General features: G+C 33.9%; 1 long non-coding RNA gene and 1 other non-coding gene across 2 annotated transcripts in view; one reads left to right on the top strand and one right to left on the bottom strand.

Moving 5' to 3' along the window:
• LOC106661048 overlaps positions 1-21431 on the top strand; it is a 77718-nt gene that overhangs the window by 8499 nt on the left and 47788 nt on the right. The window lies entirely within an intron of this gene.
• Trnak-uuu lies at positions 11515-11588 on the bottom strand. The gene has a single exon. It is a non-coding gene; the product is annotated as a tRNA-Lys (tRNA).

The raw sequence follows: 21431 nt of genomic DNA, 5'->3' as shown, positions 1-21431 counted from the left end.
TGCATACGGGCGTAAAAAGCCGACTCCTAATTCTCCACAACTTATAACCTAAACAAACAATTATAGTTATCTAAGATGTTTAACTGGTGTCATCTAGATCGACACGCCGTCTTGATCTTGGAACACATGGTATATAAAATGCCTCAAGCGTACCCAAGAGATAATAATGGTGGATGATCAATATTGGTAACGGTACGCAACGAGATGAGGAGACAGACTGCTAATATCTTACACCTTGTTACCTAAACTAACAACATAGTCTTCTAAGATGTTTTTCACTGGTGCCGCCTAGATCGACCTGCCGTCCAGATCTCACGACACATGGGATGTAAAACTCCCCTAGCCGAGGAAGAGCTCTAGATAATACACGTCAAGCACATAAGATCAATATTGGTCGCGGCGCGTAAGGCCGTAAAGATGCCTATTTATTTTAACCTTAACCCTTTTAGATACAAATATAGTGACTGATGATAGGGTAAAACGCGTCTGATCAATTAAAATATTTAGAATAAGCAGACTAAAATGATTCATTTTCTTAAATGTTATCCCGTATAAAATGAAGTATATTTTTTACAGTGTGAGTGGCAGTATAAACCGATTTATTAATCTCGTTTGGGACGAAAAGCGCTTCTCTTATCTCTGTATAATCCGACTCACCTCAACCTTAAAACGGGCTTACTTGCCTAAATTACCACTTTGGATTATCTGTTTTTTTAAATTCGGTTTTACTTGAAAAGCCACGGATCCACTGCGTAAGTAGCCAATGAAATGATGGTCATTGGTGTTTTCAACGATTGATATTCCACCCCCTACTCAACTTACTTCTTTTACTTTTAATTATTCACCCATGTTTACTTACTTATGCCCATTTGTTTATTTACGGGGTCGGAGATTTATCGTGGTGGAAAACAGGATCCGGGCCGCGAACTTGCCCTATTTGTCATCGTTTGTAAGCAAACAGACAGGAATAATTGATACCAGGGAAAGGGAAATTTCAGAAAGGGATTTTATTCAGTTGCCGATTGATATAAAAATCAATTCAATCTCAGACGAGCGTAAATCATCCATAAGCCTGGAGGATTCAGAAATAAAAAATGAGAACAAATTTGATAATTGATTGTCGTGACTGGAATAGAAGCCGAGAGTCCTTGGTGGAGTGGAAGGAGAAGGTCGTTGAGTCGGGGCATCCTCAATTGGAAATAGAAACTGACGGGCAAACACAAACACAATTGGACGTCATCCCTATGCACACATTCGCGAACGGAGAACGAGTTATGGCCAGTCCGGATAAAAAAAACCAATATAAAACTCCGGACTCAAACCCTTGGGTATTGGACGACAATGCCTATTCGTCCAGGGGCGTGGAGGGTAGTCAAAGTTTCTCTTCGAATTAATTCTACCTGGGGTAAATATTCCTCCAACATTTCATCGGATGATTTATTTGTGTTAATATTTAATAAAAAACAAAATCAATTACGTAACTTTTAGTGCTGGGTGAAGAACCAGGGTGCAGACTATAGTCTCCGATCATTGTTATAATCCTGGCCCGGAAAGGACTGAAAGGACAAACAGACAGAACAGCAGGGTATCCAAATTGTCAAATCTTTATAGATCTTTAAAAAATATAACAGGTTTATTTTTCGAAAATTAGCCAGAGAATGTTATGACATCACATGGAGCTCTAGTTGAATAAGCAAGTTACGGCGGTTGCTTTTAAATTCAGTTAGTTCACAAATTTTATTTTAAATATTTTCAATCGAGTATAAACTAGAATACTCAAAAAGTTTAGTGCTTGGGTAAAGCAAATTTGTCCTTGTGTTTCGTACTATAGTCATGACGAGTCGAACTCGGTAGGCGTAGACGGTAAAACACTTGCTTTGTCTACGAAATATTTCATCAGTTCCAAGGTGATAACCAACTACCATAAGCGTACTTGGTTATCAAGTAATAGGAGGCTCTAAGGAAGGAAGGCAGTTAACATAGGTAGAAACAATATTGGGCCAAAAGCAGAACCTTCAACCTTAAATCTACTTTAAACTTTAATAATCACGAACTCCGGTGCGGCTTGTAAGATATTACGTCAAGGAACAGTAATTAAAATCAGCTTTTTAATTTCTTATTGTCTATATATCCCAATCCGAGAATCACTCTCAAAGTTGTCAGAGTCAACGACGTAGTTTTGAAGCAATCAAGGGCATTAAGGTGAGAAGGCAGTTGACGTACAGTAGAAACAAACACCAGACCGCATCTCACGATATCTGAATAATTAGTAGAAACAATAGTGGGCCTAGTGTGCACCCTTAAAACCGGGAACACACTTACCCGATGCTACGCCATGAGACGCTACCCGATGCTACCCGACGCCTTGCCACGTTGATGGGGTGTGCACATCTATCCGACGCAAGCACACGTCGCGTACAGTCCGCAGCGTTTATCACAATAATCACTACCACAATCGCAACGCATCTTTTGTTCTTAATGCACTATTTTGAGCAAAACCTTGTAATAAATTGTTAGTTAAATTTTATGAGCACAACCATCTAATAAATTGTTTGCTAAACTTAATTTTTTTAAATAAAGTTACTCCTAACCATCATAATTAAACAATGTTTATAAAAACTTATGAATTTTTGATCTTGTTTAATTTGGTTTACATTAAAATAACATGTTGTAATTAATATAACGACAAAATTACATGTACTTAGTTTGAAATAAACTACCAAAAATATGAGTGTCCTGTTCTGATCCTACCCAACATTACAAAATGGTGTAATTTTACGAGCAAAACTATGAAATAAATTGTTAATTAAATTTTATGAGCAAAAGCGTGTAATAAATTGTTCCAATTTTAGTATATGTACCGCCGAAGCGAATACAATAAATTGTTAGTTAAATTCATTATATCAAAAAATCGTTTTCCGGTGTTTTGATTAATTTTCTACCAAACCATTAAAATCAATTTTTTAAATAAAAAGTAATTAATTTTTAATCACAGTTAATTTGGTTTATATTAAAATAAGTATGTTGTAATTAATAACGACAATAATACATGTAGTTTGAATAAAAATGTAAGTGTCCGATTCTTTTGTCTTCGACTGTATTCGATGCGACCCAACGAAAATTTGGACAGTGGGGATCGCAGAGTGTCGGGTAGGTTAGCGTAGCATAGCATCGGGTAGAAGTGCACGGGGGTAATTCAACCTTATGGAAAATCGGAGTTTGGATTTGCGTCGGGTAGCGTCGCATGGCGTAGTATCGGGTAAGTGTGTTTCTGGCTTAAGGCACTTCTATATTATCATAGGGAACTGACCGCGGAGATCCTTCAACTTTAAATCCACTTTAAGCCGTGATAATCACCAACTCCGGTGCTGCTTCTGGATATAACGTCAAAGAAAATTTAATTTGAACTTTTTAAACTTTGATGAACAATCACTCCCATCGCTGTCAAAATCAACTACCTAATTAATCGAAACAATTGAGGGCACTGGGGTAGAAAGGCACATAACATTGAGCAGAAACAATAGTGGGCATGGTATACACCCTTGAGGAACTTCCTTTAATCCTTTACGGGAATCGACCATCAAGAGTCATTGCAAACTTTTATATCCATTGTAGACTGGAGATAAAAGCCAGGACACTTTAGACCACTTACGGCAAACGCACACCTCCAACCTATCGAGAATATCAAAAGCCCTTTTATGAATTTTGGATAAACTCAGGAATGTTCTAACTGCATAATCTCGTTCATACATAGCAGAGTGCACATAGTTACCAAGAGTCAATTAAAGGAAAGGTTATGTTAAAGTTAAAAAGGGCTAATTTGAATAAAAAACGGGAATTCGAAGTTAAAAAGGACCAATTTGAATAAAAATGTCAATTTGAAAAAAAAAACAAACTTAAGTTGAAATAAAAAGGTAATTTGAAGTTGAAAAGGGCTAATTTGAAACAAAAAAAGTTAATTTGAAGTTAAAACTAGCTCATTTGAAGCAAAAAAGATTAATATGGCGTTAAAAATGGAGGGCTAATTTGAAATAAAACGTTTAATTTGAAGTAAAAAAAAGTGCTAATTGAAACAAAAATGTTAATTTCAAGTTAAAAAGGGCTTATTGACATAAAAAGGTTAATTTGATGTTAAAAAGGGCTAATTGAAATAAAACAGATTAATTTGAAGTTAAAAAGCCTAATTTAAAGTATATAGTTTTAATCAAACAAAAGCATTTAACTTCATTAGCTGAAGGTAAATATGTATTTAATATAAAATTAATTTATAGTAATAATATCAAATAAAATTTATATTCTGTGCTGGATCAAATGGTGAAGGTTTTGTTCAAATCTGACCTGTAGAAGTGATTAAAAAATGTTTAGCAAACTCTACTGATCCAGAAAGACATCTACTTTGAAAGAAAAAATATTTACCCAAAATATATATTGACCCCGTTAAAATATACTTAATATAAAAATGATAGATAATACAGACATACAGAGCTATTACTTCAAAATCACTTGAAAATTCTTCAAATTATGAGAAATAACTACTAATAACATAAACTAAAACAAAAAGTTCTTTTTTAGCTTTTAGATGCCGAGGGGCTTGTACGAAAGAAAAAAAATATAAATTTTTCTCACCGATGCATTTTTTCTCGTTACGAAATTGCATCTGGCCAAGTTTCGAACGATGTAAGAAATAATTGGGAAAACTGCCATCACGAAAATATCGCCAAACCTTCTCCTAAGTTGGGCCATTTATTATTTTTACAAAAAACACGCATAGGTTTTAGACTACGACATCATCAGGGATTTCCGCCGGAGTGAAAGTCCAACAATACTTCATTACATAATCTTGTTGGTTTTGTAAAACCGACCTTTGATTAAGAAATCTGACTAATTATGTAAATTATTATCAGATGATTGAAGGATATGAATAAAGTGATTACAGCCACTATGGTGTAATAAAATCTAATAAATGATAGTCAACTGTATTTTATTTGTGCATATTTAGTCGAGGAATTTCAGAAAATGGATTATCTTGCGATTGTATGATCTAACAAAATGGTTATAAGGATCACCATTCACCGAACGCTTTCGAAGGATGATTTGTGTGGGAGCCGTGACGTTACTCGTTCCTTGCACGAATTTGTCACAATGGTGCTGCGGATGATATTGGAAACGAACCGTGAAGAGGCAGATTATTGTGATCCGACTCCACTTCATAGATTTTTACGGTCCGTAGCTCCCCGTACATGCTGATTAGATTTTAATGTACCTCTCCTATGAGGCGAAAGGTTGATGGCGGCTCGGTGAGGTAGATTTGCAGACTCAAAGAAACCTTGAACCCGCTTCCATCCTTTCGGATTTCAAAAAGTGTCAACAAAGAATTCCGTACCTTTTCTTTTCTTCTTATTCTTACACTTTTAACTTCGGTAATTATTGCTATTATCTACCTTTGTTAAGGCAGGAAGGAATGTTTATTGTTTTTCATGTGGAACGATGTTCTGTTCAGACGATTCCGTAGATCACAGCTTTTCTCTGTAGACGAGAATCTTGCGAAAATTAACGTTAAATAAAAATTCATTGATTGTACTTCTAACTCTTACATGCAGTGAATGAAGACAAAAAAGCGTCTTAGTTTGAGGTATAATGGCAAAGTTCGAAATAAGTAAGTTACTGTGAAAAAGGAGTTCAACTACTACAAACCACGTTAGAATACGTTTTATTACTATTCTCAATAAAAAAGTCAAGGACTATGCCGGGTTCGAACCAAGGCTATCGTGGCAATTCGAGTCGGAGCCCTAACCATCACGGCCCCCATTGTAAAGCATATGCTTTGGATGAGGGAGATTATGCAGTTGGAACATTTTTGAAATTATCCAAAACTTTTGACTGGGTTGTTTGATTTTCTTATCAAGTTGGAGGTGTATAGGAGGTCAAGTACGCGAGCGTCTTGGCTCTCTCCAGGGAACACAGTCTGCAATATTAAACGTAGGCAATGGCACCTGGAGGTCCCGTTTCACGTATAGAATGATATGGGAGTGATTCAAGGGTGCATACTAGGCCCACTATTGTTTCTGCTCACTGTTAAGCGCCTTCCTACCGTATTGCCTTTGACTGCTTCATAACCTACTTCTTCTTCTTCTTCTTCTTGGGTTGGGTTACATACACAGGTTTTCATTAAAAAATTAAAAAGCTCAATTTAATTACTGTTCCTTGACGATAAATCCTATAAACAGCACCGGACCTATGAATATCGCGGCTTAAAGTAGATTTAAAGTTGAAGGTTCTGAGCGGGCAGTTATAATAGATAATATAGAAGAGCCTCAAGGGTACAGTCTAGGCCCACTATTGTTTCTACTCTAGTTCATGCTTAGAGTACTCAATTACGCACAATTTCAAACATCTGAATATTTGTCAGGGCAAGCCAGTGGTTTACTGTCTACGACCTCCGAGACTAGTTTAAACTCTCATTTCATGTCTACAGCACCAAGCACAAGGGTGAATTAGAGTTATCCAACATTAAACTTACTTTGTAGGCAATAAAGTAGAACGCCCTGACCAACTCAGCCACCGTCGACCGTCTAGAACTTTTCAAAAATAAAATAAAAATACTTCTCAAAACATAATTTATCATAATTCCAAAATTATTACTTTTGTAACATTTCGTGTTCAATTTGTGCGGAAAGACTTTTAATACAATTTGTTATATTTTGGAATGTTTAGTTTAAGAGGGTCATTCTCCATGTGAATAACAGGTACAAATCACTTTATCCTATACTGTGTTCTATTATATTCTTGTTGGATGAATTTTTAAGGCGTTTTTGCACTTAGCTTTTAGCTTTAACTTGAGTTCAGGTGTTAATTTCATTCCATCTTTCATAGCTTGGGCGTCAATCGGTCAATTTCTTTGGTAGTTACTTTCCCCCTTTAATTAAGAAAAGTTTAAGTTAGTTTTATGGCTGGCAAACTACATTGGCCATCGCCAGATCTGTCGTCTTTAACTTTGTATTTCTTTTTTTGCCTTTCCCACCTGTTGAAATTACTAATTTCTTTTACTGATTCTCCTCCTAAGTTATAATGTTTTATGATGACGGTAACTAACTCTCGATGTTCTTTATCGTACTGCTATCTTCTCTTTTTCTCAGGTCTTTGTCAATTGTGGATAAAATAAAACAAAAAACAAAATTTCACAGAATCACAAAAAAATGATAGTCTGGTTAGCATTCACACTAGTCAAATTCCTCGTGGTAATTCGGGATATGCCCCCTCCATTCACGCTAATAAATTACATTCTCACACCAGACTTCGTTCACACTATCGCAAAGTACTCCATATATTTTTTTACGAGGGATCGCAACAGCAGAGGTCATATAAACCCTCAGGGTGCCGGTGTTTTTGAAAAAAACACCCATTGTACTACTCCATATTCCTCGGGGTAACAGGGGATAGCGTTTAATACACGCTAAAAAATTACATTCACACCACCCCTCGGAGTAATTGAGGATAACCGTGCCATTCACGCAAATAATTATATCCTCTGTCCCAAATCTCATTGTACACCTCCAATAAGTGACGTTTTGCCACCTTCGGTAGATGATGGAGTATTGCATTTGTGACCCCTTTAATTGAATTTCTTTTTTATAATTCTAAATCTATTGGCTGTTGTGATGATCGATGACTTCTCTCTCTTGACATCGTTCGCTATTGTTTGAACCCTTTTCTTCTCAACCATTGTTCTATTTAATTTTACCTAACCGGGCCAATTTGCATTTGTCGCTGGGATCTTAATCATGCATAATCCTTTGATATTTCGTAAAGAATTAAATTTGTTTACAATTAATTGTAAATTACATTTGGCTATGTTACGTAGCGAGTGAGTTGAATTAGGGATGTTTTTTAAATCAATTCAAATATTGTTTAAGATAAAACGGATAAAATAAAGCTTCATAGCTGAACTCTACTCTGTCATTGTCCCCATTAGAACGTCAAGTACGATTGTCCATCCCTTTATTTCTTCTAATCTTGTTTTGTACGTTTATCAATATTGCTGGTCTACCTTTGCAAATAAATGTTTAATAACATAATCAATAGTAGGCTAAGTTCCATTAGTACTGCGCCAGCACGACCTACTTATAACGATCAACTAAACTTTCTTAAATCTTTTTAAACTTATTAATATGTCAATTGAGGCCAGTCAAAAAATACGAGTCAATTAACAAAAATGTACAGGATTGCATATGTAAAAATTCCCAAAATTATTTTACAGAAAGACAGAATTAACGATAATTCAATCATCAAGGTTTGATTTAACGACTAATTTTTATAATTTTCATATAAGTGACCATTGTATACAGCTCCGTCAAATTGACACTTTTATAGTTCAATTTAATACGTTTTAATTTTAAATTAATTCTTTTAACTTGAAATCAACCCTTTCAATACAAATTAATCTTTTTTTAATATCAAATTAACCCTTTTTATTTTCAAATTAACCCTTTTTAACTTCAAATGAATCCTTTTTTTACTTCAATTAATATTTTTTAATTTAAAATTAGCCCTTTCTTTTAAACATTAAAAAACTCGAAATGAACATAAGCGTACAAAGTAAAATTCCTGCGTACTTACGATTTTTGGTAAATATTAAAGAATTTGGATCTTACATGCAAAATAATTACAATGAAAATTCAAAATTATATAAAATTAAAAAATGAGAATTATTATTTTAATTTGATAAAAAAAAACGTTTTAATGTAAAATACTACATGAAAATTAATTACAATGAAGTTATATAACATGAAATATAAAAACAGATGATTCTCCTTTTAATTTTATCATAAGAATATTTGTAAATATATAATAATTGTAGTATAAATTTATATGTGAGGTGATTAGTGACCGTTAGTCGAAGATTATTCAGAAATCGTAAGATGCTACTCACTCAAAGAGTTTGTCTTCTGTGTAATTGTGCCATTCTTGCGTGTCGTGTCGAGAGGGCCAGTGAGATTTTGCTGTTTTATGTTTATATACGTTGGATTTTGAAGGGGTGGGGAAGGAAGTCGGTATAGAAAGACATTTTTGTATAAGGCGTCGGCTTCTTTGAGGTGAAAAGAGCCGACGAAGGGAAAAAACATAGGTAATGGTTCGGCCAGTTATAAATTAATATTTGAAAAGTTCTAAAATTGAAATAAGTATGCCTTATTTTTATATTTAATTTTATCCTTGAAGAACACTTTTTTTAAAAATAAATTACCATTAATTTAAATTTTTAATTGTAATTAATTTTTATATTGTTTTCTCCCTCATTTCAATTAGCTTATGTTTAAAAATAAACCGCAAATTTACAGAAAATTTACTTTACACGCTTCTGCAATATTTCCTATCTGTTTTTTTTATATGACAAATAAAGTGTAAATTTGGAATTAAAAATGGTTAACGTGAAAACAAAAAAGGTTAATTTCAATTTAAAATTTTATTTAAATTTAAAATTTTCAATTTAAAATTTTTAATTTTTATATTAAGATAAAAATCTTTAATTTGAAGGTAAAAAACCTTAATTTGAAGTTAAAAAAGGTTGATTTAAAGCTAAAAAGGGTTAATTTGACGAGAAAAAACTATATATCAAAGAGTGTGGGCCATAAGCAGCAAAAGTTGAATTTTTTTACTCTTAGAAGACACATGATAAGCAAAATTTAAATTATATACGAGTAAGCATAAAAATTAAGGATTTTTTTTAATTTGGGAATTTTTTTAAATATAAAATTAATTCTTATATAAAATATCACACGAAAATAATTACAATCAAAATTAAAAGTTATATAATTTTCATTCATTCTCCAAGAGTACTCTATATTCCAAGGGGCGGGATTAAATAACTCTATCTTTTACGGTAATAAATTTATTCATTCCAATAAATTAGCAAAAACACAACACAGTCACAACGCAAGCATGGCACTAACACTATATACATTTAAAAACCCTATAGCCCTAAGGTACTGGGGATCAGCCCGCCGCGGTGCTTCAAGACTACGATGTTGTTGTCCAAGCCTCTTTCTAAAGTGTCTCTTAAGTCTATGTATAGTCCTATCTGGGCACCTTTGATAACTCTAGGTGTCCTTTGGTACCTTGCTTAGACAGGATTCGGGGTAGAAGGTAAAAATGCTATGTCATTCCCATATGTGGTAATGGTGGTACGTAGAGGAAAGTAAGCAGTATAAATGGCATAAAAGGGAGTCATAAGCATGCTTTAAAGTTTAATTCCCAAGTAATGTTAAGCCAAGTTTGGTTTTGTGATGAACTTTAGCTTTCACAAGGAACAGAGCTTCTGTTCAAGGTAGGATGAAATGTCCTCTAAAACTTTTTGGCATTGAAAGATTATGGACAGTACCAAAATCGCTTATTCTGTATAGATTCTTGTATATCAGTATATATATCGTTAGTTATTGTTATGCAATGTGCATGGTTTAATTTGGAAAATCAAAATTGTTTGGGAGCAGGATAGGCAAAATGACTGGAAACAATCGGTCACCTCTGAGCGCGGAAACGCGAACTCTGGTGGCTTATCCCATTTGTCCACATTTGAAGGTTGACGGAGATTGTCTATAATTTGCCCAAGCTGATGTGTACACTCCGCAATTTACAAGCGAACAAGCCGAATCTAGAGCGGCGTACCCTTGAAAAAAAATTGTGTAGGTCGAGTATGAATCCCATTCCGGGGCGTTCTGTTTTTTAAAAAAGCCATCTTTTTTATTTTTTCCTTCGGGACTGGGTGTATTAAGGTTTGTCTGTTACTTTCATAATTTTGCCTGGTACAATGACGAACAAAATATCTACCTTTGAAATATTTATCAAAAATGACAGCTCAAATTCGAATCTAATGTCAACTTGGGCTCATTATGTTTTGATTTTAAGTTTAGAGAAGCGTTTTTAAGCCCAACCAAATTAATTCATAACTAATCGTGCAAAAAAATTATGTTTTTACAACTTATTAGCATGGTGTATGGAAGAAAATAAAACATCTTTATATCCAAAAGAACAGGTTTTGCTATGTTTTACGCTTCAAATTGTTATTTTATTCCCAGTATCATTTAATCTTCTTCGCTTTTTGAAAATACTACTTTGTCACTTGCTTATAATTTAACGTTGATTTTTTTAAATTCACTTATTATTAGAACGTTCCGAATCATTAATTCTAGAGACATTATCTTTAGTTACAGATTTGGAACTGTATCGCATTTTTCCATCAAATTAACCATTTTTAATGTTAAATTAGCATTTTTTGCCTTCAAATTAGACCTTTTAATTTAAAATTAATCGTTTTAAACTTCAAAATGCGTTTTTTTATATTTCAAATTAATCCTTTCTTTGGACATCAAAAAGGCCAAGATGGTGTGAAAGGTAAGCACGTATGCATTAAAGAAATAAAAAATTAGTAAATTCATTAGATTTCGTGGTCCGATTGACAAAATAAATTTTTTCAATTAATTAATCTTTATGTAAGGCATTGGTTCAGATAAAAAAAGTCAGGGTCACAAGCGGGATTCGAACCCACAACCTTCGGCTAAAAACGCCGCTGCTCTAACCACTTGAGCTATCGTGACTTCGACCACTCGGTCACCAACTTCCCATCTCAACATACGTCAACATACCTCACGTGAAGTCACGATAGTTCAAGTGGTAGAGCAGCGGCGTATTTAGCCGAAGGTCGTGGGTTCGAATTCCGCTCGTGATACTGAATTTTTTATTTCAACCAATATCTTACATAAAGATTAATTAATAAAGAAAAGGCCTATACAACATAAACATTAATTACAGCTAAAGTTTAAAATTATGTAAAATGCTAGGTGAAAACAAATGATACTTCTTTTAATTTGAGAAATGTAAGAAATTGTAGTTTTCAACCAATTGTTTTTATTTGAAGAAAATCTAAAATTAAAAGAAAAACCAATTGTCTTAAATTTTACAGCTTTTCACCCGTTAAAGTAACCCTTTTTAATTTGAAATTACCCATTTTTAACTTAAATTTGACATTTTTTATTTCAAATGAACCCTTTTTACTTCAAACTACCACTTGTTAATTTCAAATTTATAATTTCAAAACAACTTTTTTTTAAAGTTCAAATTAATCCTTTCTTCGAAATATTAAAAAAGCCCTAGGAGATGGTATGAGATGTAAGCACTTAATGTAACATTCCTGCATTAAAAATAATTAAATGGTTAATAATTGCGCTTTTAAAAGACCATTTGAAAATCAATTAAATTAAAATTTTATAAAAATAAATTTATAATACGTATACATTTTCTAAAATTATTCGTACGAACAAATTATATTTATTTCAATTTGTGAAATGTGAGAAATTTTAGTTTTTAAGATGATTTTATTTTTTACAAAATCTCAAAAGACGAAGAATTTGTTTATACATTTACAGCTTTTTTTCGTCAAATTATGGTTTGAGATGTAAGCACGTAATGTAACATTGCTGTATTAAAAAAATGAAATACAAAATTAAAATTTAAAACTTTATGAAATTATCCGTCAAATAATATTTATTTAATTTGAGAAATGTGAGCAATTTTAGTTGTTAAGATGATTTTTTAACTCAATATATGAGAAGAAGATTTTGTTTTTTACATTTACAGCTTTTTTCCGTCAAATTAACTCTTTTTAATTTGAAACGAACCATTTTTAACTTCAAATTACCTTTTTTCAAATTTCAAATTAACCCTTTCTTTGAAACATGAATAAAGCCATTAATAATAGTAGTATGAGATGTGAGCACGTAATGTAACATTCCTCCATTAAAAAAAGAAAAGAATTAGGCTTATTCTAGGCGATCTGAAAATTAACTACAATTAAAATTTAAAAGTGTATAAAATGAATATAAAAAGAAATAAGTTTACATTTAATTGGAAAAGTGTGACATATTGTAATTTTTAAAAGCCCAATTATTCTCATTAAAAAAATCTACAATTAAAATACGAATAATTTGTTTTTGCATTTACTGGTTTTTTTACGTCAAATTAACTCTTTTTTAATTTGAAATTAACCATTTTTAACATCAAATTAACCTTTTTCCATCTCAAACGAACTTTTTTTAACTTTAAATTAACCATTTTTAATTTGCAATTAATCATTTTTAACTTCAAATTAACTTTTATTTTTCATTCAATTAATCTTTTTATGTAAGTTATTGGTTGAAATGAAAAATTTAGTGTCACGAGCGTGGTTCGAACCCACGACCTTTGGACCTTACGTAAAAAAATTAATTAATTGGATGCAAAATAAGGGTTAATTTGAAGTTAAAAATGATTAAGTGCAAATTAAAAATGGTTAATTTTCAACCAATACTTTAATGGGGCATCGGTGGCTGCAACGGTTTAGGCGTTGACACGGCACTCATCACTTTAAGGTAAAGGTCCCTGGTTCGAATCCAGCGCTCCAGCATTAACCTCTCCAAGTTTAAATTAATTATTTTTAATTTGAAATTAACTATTTTCAACTTTTTCATTCAAAATGCCTTATTGAATCTGATTGTTTCATGTCTACCTTGACTCTTTTGTCCGTTAGTTCTTGGATGTTATATCCTAAAAGCAACACCAGAGTTTGTAGTTATCAGGGTTTAAAGTAAATTTAAAGGTGGAGGCTTCGTGTAGTCAGTTCCCAAGGAGAATATTGGAGAGCCTGAAGGATGCTTTCTAGGCCCATTATTGCTTCTGCTCTATGTTAACGATCTGCCTTCCTACCTTAGTGCTTCAGACTTCATGTGCTCATGTCTCCAACTACGCATTTGTGAGTTTCTGGATGAAAAGAGAATGCCTTAAGGGAGCATACTGTTTTTTCTGCTTTATGAAAACTCCCTTTATTATTGTTATTGGTTTATTGTTTGGGATCACAGAGACAAACTGAACCAATGAAATTTTCAACGTATTCCAAATGGTGTTTCCATACTCAAAAAAAGGATAGTTCCATATACCTTACAACTCGGTTCCATGCAATGATAAGAAAGGAAAATTACGAACATTTCCGACATTTGAGGATACTTTTGCCCATATGAAAAAAACGCATGAACATAACATTTTATAATATCTATTGATTATTGATCCAATACCGTTTCTAAATATCAACTTAAGTAACTTTTAACTTCAATTCGAAAGCAGCGAATGGGAAAGAGACAAGGAGATCGTCTATTTGTTGAATACAGCGATCCTCTTCCAAACCCAAGGTAAACGACCTCTTTAAACAGGGATTAGTGGCCGGGGATGAAAACCTTTTACCACCACGCCCAGAGAAGACAATGGGAGAAAAACAGCTACTTTTGAAAACTCCTGAAACACCAACAATCTTGGTGAAAGAAGCTCAAGACACGTCGGAGCTTATAAACGTTTTAATTGTCCGTTTTCCTTTTTGATTTCCGAAAGATGTTAATATAGACTGATCGACCTTGGATATCCCATTGTAGCTAACTTAATGATCCAGCATTGACAAATATTAATCAATCGGCCTTGACCTCCGTCTCGCCATCGACTTTTTGAATTTCTTACATAGGTCATTGGACCATCTGGTGTTATTTCATTCATGCATATTTTATTTCATGTGTCTTTTAGGGTATAACTAATTAATCGGAGTACGGGAAATGTTTCTGAACGGAAAGCAAGGCTATGATATTTTCCGTAAGTAAAAACTAGGAATATTCAGATTCAGATCTGATAAAAAAAACATAGGATTTGACAACATAGACAATATTGGTCGCAGTGTATGAGGTCGTAAAGATGGTCGTAATATTCTACAACATTTAAACTAAATTAATGACTAGAGCGTTCTAAGATGTTTTCACCGGTGCCATCTCGATCGATAAGATTTTTGGATCTTACAACACATAGGATATAAAAAGCCTTAACTGAGCAAATAGATAATTAGGAGTGTTGCACAATAAACCAATATTGGTCGCAATGCATAAGGTCGTAAAAATGGCGGCTCCTAATATCCTACAACCTAAATCTATCAGTTATTTTATGATGTGTGTCACCGGTGCCATCTAGATCGATGCCGTCTTGATCTGAAAACACAAAGGATTTAAAAAGCCTTATGGTTTACGTAGAGGTAATAAGGGATATTGCAGAATAAACCAATACTGGTAGCGCATAAGGTCGTAAAGAGGCTGGCTCTTAATATTCTACAACATATGACCTAATTGTATCAATTATTTTTCACCGGTGCCATCTAGATCGATGACGTCTAAATCTTATAACACATAAAAAGCCTCAACCTTAACAAATAGATAGTGAATGTATAATAGGCCAATATTGGCACACGGAAAATTTTCTGATCGACAATTATTTTTAAACGTAGCAATGTTCAAATTAGTTTCATTTATGATAATTTCGATGAGGTGGCATCGTCGAAATGAATGTTAGCCTTGTAATTTTTGTTTTAAAATATCACAACTGTTTAATTATCTTAACCAAAACTCCAAGAAATTGCAATATTTGAAATACATTCTATAAAATTTAGGTCAGTCATTGGTTTCAATCGATGTCCAAAAATAATTAACAGTATTTTTTACAAAATGGAATGAAACCGTATGAATTGCTTGTAAATTAAATAAATGCCTATTTGATATTCTAGACCTTTTAATTAGAGGTCACCCCTATGTACTTTTTATTTGAGATTAATTTGGAAAAAAAGGTTTTTTAAAGTGCTTTGACGTCACGCAAGATAGTTCAAACTGGGATGCTTTCATTTCAAACAGTTATAGAACTTTTGGAGCAAAATACGTAAGGTTTCCAAAGGTTAAATATATGTATATATGTTTCTTATAAGACTGGCCATTACCTTTAATTTGTTAAATCACAGAAAGTTTGAAATATTTGTTTGTCACTTAAACTTAAAGTTGTTGGATTGACCAATGGGTCATCAATGTTGGTTACGAACTTATGATACTGTTCATTGCCTTCCAGACTCAAACAAGATTGATAGTGATAAATGTTTTCAAAGCAGGTCGAGCCGTCGAACCTAGCAAATGCAGAGGAAGAAAATTGCTCGATTTGCATAAACGGTCGAACTATACGAACGGAGGACGGCTTCTTCTCGGTGGTTATTTAGAGTGCCATTTTTCAAGGCTGTTCCACATTGTGTTCCAGTGAGGCAAGTACTTAGAACTTGAAATCTTGTTTTGTAAGTTAATCATAATTCCAGTTGGGCACCGTTTATGTCGGAGACGTTCAATTTGAATAATTCTAGAGAGTGTCGGCCCCCTGAAAGTTTTCTTTCTTTTGAATAAAGACAGCTAAGTTATAACTTTTATTAGAGCTGTTTTCGAATTTCTCAAAAGGATAATTACAACCAAGGACCGTCAGAATCTTTACACAAGCCCTTCAGGAAAGACACGAAAACTCTTAAGACAAAGTTAGTTATAAGTATAAGACAACTTAATTATAAGTAGTTATACCTAAGACAAAAGAAATGCCATAAGAATCCTGGCCCGCCTATTATCCGCTTTGGATCAGACGATAATGCAGTTATGAGAGAAATTATATAGGTACAAGTTTAGTGTACTTTTATTATCGGTTAAAAAAAGATTGATGTGCTGAAGGCATAAAGAGGCGAAGAGTTCTCCAAGCCATGCCATCGTTGTTTAAGGTGACGACTTGAAAAGTTCTCAGGTTGGAAAGTGCAGATAAAGCTTTGGTAGTATGGTTAGAATGGATTGAAACCATGGTGTGGAACTTTTCGACGCGCAATCAAATCACCTCAGACGAATGTTGAGGTCAGTGAGGTTAGTGATGAATTAATACCAATTTTACTGAAAACTTTTGAGTGGAAGGATGTGCTGGATATTGGATGGCTTGGCATTTCGCAGTTCCACTCCTGATAACCAAACTGATCGCAGTAATTTCGTTTATACAGTTGGTTGAGTTTTGACGGCCAAAACTCTGTTTAATGTACAGCAGTACTGTTTTTTTAAATGTAAATATAAGCTATGTATATTTTCCTCGTTCAGTCTTTTCCTCTACTTCTTGCACGAATCGTCGATAAACTCAGGCTGAGTAGGATTCACATTAGAAGACAAACGCTGGCTGTCATCGGCATAGGTGGTTGTGATGATGTTTTGGGCGCTTTTAATAAAAAAAAGTGCTTTTTCAGGAGAGCATTTTAACAAAAGATATGCTATTTCTTTGTGCGAAATCCTTTTAAATCAATAAGATTATATATTTCTTGTACTATCTGTGGATCAAAGGGCAGATTGACAGTACAGATTGTCATGGAAGGAGACATGGAAATAAACCCCATTTCTAATCTCATCCAAAGGAAGGTTTAGGCAAAGACGGTGGTTTGTATTGGGTAAATTCGTTGGATGTTCTGAGATACTTTTTCTTTAAAGAACCAAACGATTAAAAATAGGTAAACTTTCCTCAATAACGGTAAATCCGCGTCATTAATTGTTAAACATGTCCGGAGTTTAATAGCTATAGGAAGAAATTTTCCGACAGTAGTTATAAATATTTCCATCAAATTATGCTTTTTTGACATTAAACTAACCTTTATTAACTTCAAACTAACCCTTTTTAACTTTAAATGAATGCTTATTATCGTGGAGAATTGACCGACTGCGCGGAGATGTGATAATCATCTGCGGTCGCTTATGAATTAATTGGGTGCACAAACGAAGGCTGGCAAGGGGAAGAACTAATATGGGCCTAGTATGCACCACCCTGTGTAGTCGAAAAGTGATCGCGCGGGGCCATTTTCAAATTTAAATCCACCTTAAACGGTGATAATTACGTACGTTCTGTTATGAAGTAATTGCGCCTACTAAGGACGGAAGGACAAGTAACAAAAACTATCAATGCTCCCTTGAGGGACTCCTTTATTATCCTGGGTAACTGACCACGCGGAGCCATTTCTAATTTTAAATCCACCTTTCAAGCCTTCATAATCACCTATGGTCGGTTATGAAAAAATCAAGAGCACTAAGGAAGAAAGGGAGGCAAGGAGTAGGAAAAATGGAGGGCTTATAAAGCTTCCTTGAGGCCACTGCATTATTATCCTAGGGAACTAATCACAGGGAGCTGTTTTAATTATCCACGTTCTGTTTTGAAGCAATTACGTACTCTAAGGAAGGAAGGCAGGCAAGTAGCAGGAAGAATAGTGGATCTAGTAGACTCCCTTGCAGCACTCCCATATTATTACTATTCACATGGCTGACTGCGCCATTACTAACACTACTATTTATTTTAGACTTCTCCATAAGCGTTGAAAAATCATTTGATCCCATGTTGCTGGCAGTCCGGGGTGATACCCCTGTCTTGTAGATACTGCTCACAGAAAATGGGTTACTGGAATATCGTCGGGCCAGTTCATGCAATGTCACTCAAGTCGGGCTATACAGCATTCGAGTATTATTGAAGGACGATGGAGAGGGATTCACTTTCTTCTAGTTTCTTACTGAAGATGGCGTGAAGCAGAACCGGTGAGAGTAGGTAAACTCGTTAGAGTGATCTATCTTAAGCGTCGATCAGCTTAACAAAACACCAACTAATTATTGTATGTACAGAAGACCACCCTGAAAAGTATACATTATATCATGAGTAGAATAATTAGTGTGGAAAGAAGTGCGGTTAGGTCACGAATATTACAAACTGTATAATTTACGGGTCGCCAAAGTAATTTCCTTTCCTCTTAAGGCATCCAATGCTTGTTATTTTATAAGAAAGGAGGAGTAGATAAATTAATTAAGTTGCTGCTGAAGTTCTAATTTACTTTTCGGTTGTTTAATTCCAGGGTAGGAGCTTTTATCCCGTTTAGGCGATTCTGTTTGCACAATTGATTTCCTACCCGCAATTCCTATCCGCCGGCTGAATTCGTCCGGAGGCGGAGTGTTTCGAAAGAAAAACGTTTACAATGACAATTTCTCGTGTTAGAATTGAGTTAAACAGAAAATGCGGTTTCCCATAGGCAACCCTTTGGCAATTAGCCGGGGCCTTTGATCGAGCTCCAATTGTCGAAGATTCTGAAGACTGTGGAGAGAGAGAGAGAGAGAGAGAGAGAGAGAGAGAGAGAGAGAGAGAGAGAGAGAGAGAGAGAGAGAGAGAGAGAGAGAGAGAGAGGAAAACAAAGATAGAGTGAGAAAGAGAAACAGTAAGAGAGAGTGAGAGGAGGAGAAAGATAGAGTTAGTAAGAGTGGAAGAGATAGATAAATAGGTAGAGAGAAAGAGAAAGAGAGAGAGAGAGAAAGAGAGAGATTGATTGATTATCGCATTATTAGAGAATCACTCAAGGTTTGGTCTCTAGGACCACCACCTAAAGTGAAATTACAGCAACATGATTTTATAAACTCTACCCTACTATACACAAAAAAATTGAACAAATTGATTATTTCTTACGAACTATAGTTGTTTGCAGTGGATTAACACGAAAAAACGAGAAAAAAATAATATTACAGTTTAATATTATTATACATATTTTGATATAAAATAATTTTTTAGTTTTTTCCAAAAGATACTTATATTGTTACAATGCTGAATTTCAACTGGTTATTTGTGAGAACACTCTTGCACTTTTAATTGCAAATGAATTATTAAATATTGTGGTTCTATGTTTTATAATTTGTAATTGGTTAGTTTTATATCTAGTGTTTATATCATGTACTTCAGATCTATATTTTATTATTTTATATATGTACGTAGGTTTTTCATTTTTAACACGTTGAAGATGATACATGCAAAATTATAATCAATTAAATCATTAATTTTTAAAAACTGGAGTTGAGAATATTTATCATAAATTCTATCATCATATTTTAAGTTAAGTATATGTCTTACACACATATTTACACCAACTTGTAGTTTATCGATTTGCATACAATGTAAGTCACGCCTTGCAGTTATTCCATATTGAATATACGCGAATACTAGAGCTTGTAATAAACGTTTTTTTTTTTTTAATAGTAACATTCGCAAAACCTACTAATATTTTTAACGTGTAAATTTAGAGTACATTTTCTTAGTTACACTCAAAATTTGTCCGCTCCAGTTTAAATTTTTATTCAAATAAGGACCTAAGCATTTTATAGTTTCTACATAATTCAATTCAACGTTCTATATTTTGTGTAGAGATTAGTGACCGTTAATCGATAGTTATTCAGATATCGTGAGATGCGGTCGGGTGTGATGTAGGTTTCAGAAAAACATTTTCTTTATNGTTGAGATAGGAAGTTGATGTCCGAGTGGATGAGAACACGATAGCTCAAGTGGTAGAGCAGCGGCGTATCTAGCCGAAGATCGTGGGTTCGAATCCCGCTCGTGCCATTAACGTTTTTTCATCTCAACTAAAAACCTTAATTAATTGTAATGTTTTAACAATCTTGACACACTTCATTCATTTTGTGTGTATGTGTATGTCGTTTATGAAGTTGTAAAAGTCGTAAATAATGCTAAAAGTATAAATGAAGCTTTTTATTTAATATTGTAAATTTTTTTGTAATAGGTAAAACGTTTTCCTCGTGGTGTTGTTTTGCAAATATCAAATTTAACGGTATTGAAAAGGGGCCGAACCATCATCGATCTGCCCGGTACGTCCTAGTTTTGTAGCTCCGTCTCGGGATGGATGAGTTGTCCTCGAACGGAGTCCTGGTCGAAGGAAGTATAAGTAGACAATTATCGATTGACCCCGATGGGCTTTAAATAGATAAAAATATTCCAATTTTTTGAAAGACGTTGACATCAATCGACTTTCTTTCTAAAACTCACTCAAACACAATTGAAATTTTTTTAGAATTTTCTTCCGCCTCTAATATTACAGGTTTTCGTATTGTCTTACTTATTATATAAAACCGTAAAATTATAGTCTTTTTTTTTTTTTTGAGAGAGAGAGAGAGAGAGTGTGGTTATTGTAACAAAATGTCTAAAAATTTAATTTGTGAATCAACTTCCATGAGTGTTTTATTTTACGAGTTTGTTAACGGCATGTGTGAATTCCGAAGTGTTTTATCGCCAATTGATCCAAAGAAGTTGCGTGCGCATTGAATATTATATAACATTGCATTGAATACTTCACATTAAAAAGGGGTTAAGGCTTTACACAGCAAAAAATAATTGATTGACATAGATACTCATATTTAGTAACAAATGCAAAATTTTGCTCACTGAAAACCAGCGAGACTAGGAAGATCGAGGCACAAAAGTGAGACATGTAATAAAACGGCGAAAGAGAAAAAAAAGAGAAAGGGTGAGAAAGAAAAAATGACTGAAACAGAGAGAGAGAGAGAGAGGGAGAGAGAGAGAGAGAGAGGGAGAGAGAGAGAGAGTGAGAGAGAGCAAGAAAGAGTGAGGGAGTGAGATATTTTGTGAAGAGTTAGGAGAGAGAAAAAAAAGAAAGAATGATACAGAGAGAGAGAGAGAGAGAGAGAGAGAGTGAAGGGAGGAGAGAGAGAGAGAGAGAGAGA

This window comes from Cimex lectularius, unplaced genomic scaffold, assembly GCF_000648675.2.
Source record: "Cimex lectularius strain Harlan isolate CLEC.00 unplaced genomic scaffold, Clec_2.1 scaffold60, whole genome shotgun sequence".
Taxonomy (NCBI): Eukaryota; Metazoa; Arthropoda; class Insecta; order Hemiptera; family Cimicidae; genus Cimex; species Cimex lectularius.
The sequence above is the reverse complement of the archived record's forward strand: the minus strand, read 5'-3'. Positions and strand labels throughout refer to the sequence as shown.